This window comes from Schistocerca serialis, unplaced genomic scaffold (assembly GCF_023864345.2).
Source record: "Schistocerca serialis cubense isolate TAMUIC-IGC-003099 unplaced genomic scaffold, iqSchSeri2.2 HiC_scaffold_333, whole genome shotgun sequence".
In the NCBI taxonomy this organism is placed as follows: Eukaryota; Metazoa; Arthropoda; class Insecta; order Orthoptera; family Acrididae; genus Schistocerca; species Schistocerca serialis.
In genome coordinates this window covers 50001-57500 of record NW_026047904.1, presented here as the reverse complement: position 1 = coordinate 57500, position 7500 = coordinate 50001, and the positions used below count along the sequence as shown (strand labels likewise).

Here is a 7500-nt window from a genome sequence, read left to right as displayed (position 1 = left end):
TACGGATTCCCATGCCGAGCGATCAGCTAGGAAGCGCCCCATCCACGTCGGTACCCTTGGGCGTTGCACTCGCAGTCGCAAAAAACGTTGGGCAAATATATTTCTCCGATGCTGAGCGATCAGCTAGGAAGCGCCCCATCCATGTCGGTACTCGTACGCGTCGCACTCGCAGTCGCAAAAAACGCTGGGCAAATATATTTCTCGGAAGAGTAATGACAGTCCGAGCCTCCTGCGTGGGAAGAGTCTTTCTAGGCCCTGACCCACGGGAAGCGTGTAGCTTCCCCCATCCCGGACATTTCACGTCGTCACACTACCGGTATTGACTAATAGACTGATTGCTGATAATCATTAGCCACACACTGGGGGAAACGGCCGACAGGGGCGGCAACATAGTGGAGCCGCAGTGTCACTAATGTACAGAGATAGAACAGTTTCGACTGGAACCAGAGTAACCGTATACACGGCACTGATTAGTAATAGATGCAGAGCCATCAGAATACAGATAATATATACAACCGTCCCTATACATGCTGAAAGACTCTGCACACAATGAGAACCACACGTCAGCCAGACACTATCACACACTACTCTCTGCCTCTAACAGGCACACACACAATATCTAACCACCAGCATGGAAGAACATCCGGTGCATCCTCTCCGCCACATTACACAATCCACACTATCATAACCAGACCGGGAGGTCCACCCAGAAAACAGAATATCCCACCCTTCCGACATCCGCCATTGCTCAGCTAAGCCACGAACACCCACACATGTCCTACACAGGGGTGCACCCAACATCACAATACTGCCTCCTGTCACAGTACACAAACAATGGCAGGAATGAAAGACACAGATCTGCCACAACCTTGGAATCGGAGCGCCGCCTGTCATGAGCCACAAGTGCATCCTGACGTGACAAATCGGATGATCCCGCAGGCATGCACTTACGATAATCACTATCAACGAACCTGCCGCCCCCTCCCCCCCCAAAATACACCTTTCCCTACAACGTGTACCTTAACCTAAGCTATATTGTACCTTAACCTAAGCGATATTGTACCTTAACCTAAGGTATATCGTACCTTAACCTAACCTACATTGCGCCTTCACCTAACCTACGTTGTACCTTAACCTAACCTACGTTGTACCTTAACCTAACCTACGTTGTACCTTAACCTAACCTACGTTGTACCTTAACCTAACCTACGTTGTACCTTAACCTAACCTACGTTGTACCTTAACCTAACCTACGTTGTACCTTAACCTAACCTACGTTGTACCTTAACCTAACCTACGTTGTACCTTAACCTAACCTACGTTGTGCCTTAACCTAACCTACGTTGTGCCTTAACCTAACCTACGTTGTGCCTTAACCTAACCTACGTTGTGCCTTAACCTAACCTATGTTGTGCCTTAACCTAACCTATGTTGTGCCTTAACCTAACCTATGTTGTGCCTTAACCTAACCTATGTTGTGCCTTAACCTAACCTATGTTGTGCCTTAACCTAACCTATGTTGTGCCTTAACCTAACCTATGTTGTGCCTTAACCTAACCTATGTTGTGCCTTAACCTAACCTATGTTGTGCCTTAACCTAACCTATGTTGTGCCTTAACCTAACCTATGTTGTGCCTTAACCTAACCTACGTTGTGCCTTAACCTAACCTACGTTGTGCCTTAACCTAACCTACGTTGTGCCTTAACCTAACCTACGTTGTGCCTTAACCTAACCTACGTTGTGCCTTAACCTAACCTACGTTGTGCCTTAACCTAACCTACGTTGTGCCTTAACCTAACCTACGTTGTGCCTTAACCTAACCTACGTTGTGCCTTAACCTAACCTACGTTGTGCCTTAACCTAACCTACGTTGTGCCTTAACCTAACCTACGTTGTGCCTTAACCTAACCTACGTTGTGCCTTAACCTAACCTACGTTGTGCCTTAACCTAACCTACGTTGTGCCTTAACCTAACCTACGTTGTGCCTTAACCTAACCTACGTTGTGCCTTAACCTAACCTACGTTGTGCCTTAACCTAACCTACGTTGTGCCTTAACCTAACCTACGTTGTGCCTTAACCTAACCTACGTTGTGCCTTAACCTAACCTACGTTGTGCCTTAACCTAACCTACGTTGTGCCTTAACCTAACCTACGTTGTGCCTTAACCTAACCTACGTTGTGCCTTAACCTAACCTACGTTGTGCCTTAACCTAACCTACGTTGTGCCTTAACCTAACCTACGTTGTGCCTTAACCTAACCTACGTTGTGCCTTAACCTAACCTACGTTGTGCCTTAACCTAACCTACGTTGTGCCTTAACCTAACCTACGTTGTGCCTTAACCTAACCTATGTTGTGCCTTAACCTAACCTATGTTGTGCCTTAACCTAACCTATGTTGTGCCTTAACCTAACCTATGTTGTGCCTTAACCTAACCTATGTTGTGCCTTAACCTAACCTATGTTGTGCCTTAACCTAACCTATGTTGTGCCTTAACCTAACCTACGTTGTGCCTTAACCTAACCTACGTTGTGCCTTAACCTAACCTACGTTGTGCCTTAACCTAACCTACGTTGTGCCTTAACCTAACCTACGTTGTGCCTTAACCTAACCTACGTTGTGCCTTAACCTAACCTACGTTGTGCCTTAACCTAACCTACGTTGTGCCTTAACCTAACCTACGTTGTGCCTTAACCTAACCTACGTTGTGCCTTAACCTAACCTACGTTGTGCCTTAACCTAACCTACGTTGTGCCTTAACCTAACCTACGTTGTGCCTTAACCTAACCTACGTTGTGCCTTAACCTAACCTACGTTGTGCCTTAACCTAACCTACGTTGTGCCTTAACCTAACCTACGTTGTGCCTTAACCTAACCTACGTTGTGCCTTAACCTAACCTACGTTGTGCCTTAACCTAACCTACGTTGTGCCTTAACCTAACCTACGTTGTGCCTTAACCTAACCTACGTTGTGCCTTAACCTAACCTACGTTGTGCCTTAACCTAACCTACGTTGTGCCTTAACCTAACCTACGTTGTGCCTTAACCTAACCTACGTTGTGCCTTAACCTAACCTACGTTGTGCCTTAACCTAACCTACGTTGTGCCTTAACCTAACCTACGTTGTGCCTTAACCTAACCTACGTTGTGCCTTAACCTAACCTACGTTGTGCCTTAACCTAACCTACGTTGTGCCTTAACCTAACCTACGTTGTGCCTTAACCTAACCTACGTTGTGCCTTAACCTAACCTACGTTGTGCCTTAACCTAACCTACGTTGTGCCTTAACCTAACCTACGTTGTGCCTTAACCTAACCTACGTTGTGCCTTAACCTAACCTACGTTGTGCCTTAACCTAACCTACGTTGTGCCTTAACCTAACCTACGTTGTGCCTTAACCTAACCTACGTTGTGCCTTAACCTAACCTACGTTGTGCCTTAACCTAACCTACGTTGTGCCTTAACCTAACCTACGTTGTGCCTTAACCTAACCTACGTTGTGCCTTAACCTAACCTACGTTGTGCCTTAACCTAACCTACGTTGTGCCTTAACCTAACCTACGTTGTGCCTTAACCTAACCTACGTTGTGCCTTAACCTAACCTACGTTGTGCCTTAACCTAACCTACGTTGTGCCTTAACCTAACCTACGTTGTGCCTTAACCTAACCTACGTTGTGCCTTAACCTAACCTACGTTGTGCCTTAACCTAACCTATGTTGTGCCTTAACCTAACCTATGTTGTGCCTTAACCTAACCTATGTTGTGCCTTAACCTAACCTATGTTGTGCCTTAACCTAACCTATGTTGTGCCTTAACCTAACCTATGTTGTGCCTTAACCTAACCTATGTTGTGCCTTAACCTAACCTACGTTGTGCCTTAACCTAACCCATATTGTACCTTAACCTAACCCATATTGTACCTTAACCTAACCCATATTGTACCTTAACCTAACCCATATTGTACCTTAACCTAACCCATATTGTACCTTAACGTAACCTAATTTGTGCCTTAACGTAACCTAATTTGTGCCTTAACGTAACCTAATTTGTGCCTTAACGTAACCTAATTTGTGCCTTAACGTAACCTAATTTGTGCCTTAACGTAACCTAATTTGTGCCTTAACGTAACCTAATTTGTGCCTTAACGTAACCTAATTTGTGCCTTAACGTAACCTAATTTGTGCCTTAACGTAACCTAATTTGTGCCTTAACGTAACCTAATTTGTGCCTTAACGTAACCTAATTTGTGCCTTAACGTAACCTAATTTGTGCCTTAACGTAACCTAATTTGTGCCTTAACGTAACCTAATTTGTGCCTTAACGTAACCTAATTTGTGCCTTAACGTAACCTAATTTGTGCCTTAACGTAACCTAATTTGTGCCTTAACGTAACCTAATTTGTGCCTTAACGTAACCTAATTTGTGCCTTAACGTAACCTAATTTGTGCCTTAACGTAACCTAATTTGTGCCTTAACGTAACCTAATTTGTGCCTTAACGTAACCTAATTTGTGCCTTAACGTAACCTAATTTGTGCCTTAACGTAACCTAATTTGTGCCTTAACGTAACCTAATTTGTGCCTTAACGTAACCTAATTTGTGCCTTAACGTAACCCATGTTGTGCCTTAACGTAACCCATGTTGTGCCTTAACGTAACCCAATTTGTGCCTTAACCTAACCTATATTGTGCCTCAACCTAACCTATATTGCGCCTTAACCTGACGCACGTTGTCGCTGAACCTGCTCTGTAATTGTTATGCAACTCGTTAAATTAGTGTAGTGTTGCCTAACCGCAACCCTCGCAATATAGTTCGCTATTCGCACTGCCCGGTCCCCTGTGTATCGCGTCATGTTAAACACCTTGCAGGTGTTGCTGACTTTCCACATGCTCCTGCTATACACTGTAATGTGGATAGCAGCAGGACGTACATGCCCCCCCCCCTTCCCCCCTGCCTTCGCAAGCTGGTCGTTGAGAAGTTTGCATGTTCAATGCCCTTCGCATGCCGACGTACTCAGCCTACGTTGTGGTACGGCCTGTCACCTGTCCGCCGATGTACGCAAAACCCACAAACTGTACTGCACATTGGTCCGTATGTACTGAATGATACATCGTGGCACATGTGTGACCGTACGACGACTGCGCCTAGCAACGGCAGACCATACAGTCCAAATATTGTGCACGCAGCTACGTGTCGTCTCCCTATAAGAGCTGGATTGCAGTGTGGTACGCCATTCAGACGTGTGGGAGGAACGGACGCCCTGGATGGCGATCAGCATGAGCAGTCTGTTGATGTAGTGGAGCGTGTATTCGGACGTAGTCGTCTCTTCTCACACACCGTGATAGCATGTTGCACCGCGTTCCACATCTGCGACATCCTGCAGAGGCCGGCTGACAGTCGTTCGCGCAATGGACACCGCATACGTACGGGGGCTACCTTCCACGTGTTCTCGAGGCGTGCACATGTTGTTGCGTCTATGTGGGCAGACGTAGTGTGTTGTGACACCTGACACAGGCATGCAATACTCGTTGCAAATGGCGATGGACGTCTACGTTTGCTGGTGACGTTACGCAAATGAACAACAGGTAACCCGTTGTGGTGCGGTTGTTCTCGCTAGAGGTGAATCAGTGTTGGCGACGATCGGTCGAGCTATTAACCGGTTGTTTCAGGGATACCCACCATGCCCACGAACGTGAAAGGGGACCCACCATGCCCACGAACGCGAAAGGGGATCTGGGTGTGAGGCGATACGCGGCGGTGGCTGGGTGGGACCGTCCCCGGCCGGTGAGGGGGGGCCGCCCGGCGTGCTGGCAGCGCGGTGCGTGGGCGCACGCGCTACAGCCGGCTGGTGGGGGCGGCCAGTGGCAGGCGCGCCGGCCGACGGACGCGGCAGGCGGCGCAGCTGCGCGCCGGCGCCCCCTGCTCGCGGCGCCTTGCGGCCAAAGTAGGTCCTCGCGGGCCCGGTGCGAAGCGCGGTGGCCATCTGCAGTGTGCTGGTCCGATTGAGGACTGTGTGCGCTGAGGATGCGCCGCCGCCCGGCGCTCGGCGCCGCGACGCCGTCTGCTGCTCGGTCGCCCCAGCGGTTCTCGCAGGTGGTTTGTATCGCAGCTGTGCGGACGTGTTGGCGCGTGCGCTGTGCTGGGAGAGTTCGCTTCGGCACCCAAGTGGGGCTTTTGTCCTTCTGTGGCGCTGGCGTTGGAGCTGCCGGTCACCGTAGGTGGCGCGTGTTGTCTCCCGCCGGCAATGCCACGACAGCACGCTCCCGGGCCTCTGTCGGCAGCGGCAAGCTCAGTTGGGAGCACGGGTGGTCGCACCTAAAGCGTCTACTCGCCTAACTCCGGGCGATTGCGCCTCTCTCGAACCCGACCAAGTACTTAGGACGGCGCTGCGCGCCGCCGGGACCTGAGAGGGTTTCGAGGTGTGTTGTGCAGGGGAGCTCAGCCTCCTCCTGTTTGCAGAATAATTGAGCGGACGCTTGCGTGTTCGCGCGGGCCCCCGGGACACACTCCCGGGCGGCCGGCTGCTCAGCTCTAGTTGACGCAGCTCCCTGGTTGATCCTGCCAGTAGTCATATGCTTGTCTCAAAGATTAAGCCATGCATGTCTCAGTACAAGCCGCATTAAGGTGAAACCGCGAATGGCTCATTAAATCAGTTATGGTTCCTTAGATCGTACCCACGTTACTTGGATAACTGTGGTAATTCTAGAGCTAATACATGCAAACAGAGTCCCGACCAGAGATGGAAGGGACGCTTTTATTAGATCAAAACCAATCGGTCGGCTCGTCCGGTCCGTTTGCCTTGGTGACTCTGAATAACTTTGGGCTGATCGCACGGTCCTCGTACCGGCGACGCATCTTTCAAATGTCTGCCTTATCAACTGTCGATGGTAGGTTCTGCGCCTACCATGGTTGTAACGGGTAACGGGGAATCAGGGTTCGATTCCGGAGAGGGAGCCTGAGAAACGGCTACCACATCCAAGGAAGGCAGCAGGCGCGCAAATTACCCACTCCCGGCACGGGGAGGTAGTGACGAAAAATAACGATACGGGACTCATCCGAGGCCCCGTAATCGGAATGAGTACACTTTAAATCCTTTAACGAGTATCTATTGGAGGGCAAGTCTGGTGCCAGCAGCCGCGGTAATTCCAGCTCCAATAGCGTATATTAAAGTTGTTGCGGTTAAAAAGCTCGTAGTTGGATTTGTGTCCCACGCTGTTGGTTCACCGCCCGTCGGTGTTTAACTGGCATGTATCGTGGGACGTCCTGCCGGTGGGGCGAGCCGAAGGCGTGCGACCGCCTCGTGCGTGCTCGTGCGTCCCGAGGCGGACCCCGTTGAAATCCTACCAGGGTGCTCTTTATTGAGTGTCTCGGTGGGCCGGCACGTTTACTTTGAACAAATTAGAGTGCTTAAAGCAGGCAAGCCCGCCTGAATACTGTGTGCATGGAATAATGGAATAGGACCTCGGTTCTATTTTGTTGGTTTTCGGAACCCGAGGTA

The 7500-nt window shown here is 49.4% G+C and overlaps 1 non-coding gene across 1 annotated transcript in view; it reads left to right on the top strand.

Moving 5' to 3' along the window:
* The first annotated feature begins 6547 nt into the window (after positions 1-6547).
* LOC126445170 (small subunit ribosomal RNA) overlaps positions 6548-7500 on the top strand; it is a 1909-nt gene continuing 956 nt past the window's right edge. Inside the window, exon 1 of the ribosomal RNA XR_007582976.1 lies at positions 6548-7500. This exon is cut by the window's right edge and continues 956 nt beyond it. This is a non-coding gene — a ribosomal RNA (small subunit ribosomal RNA).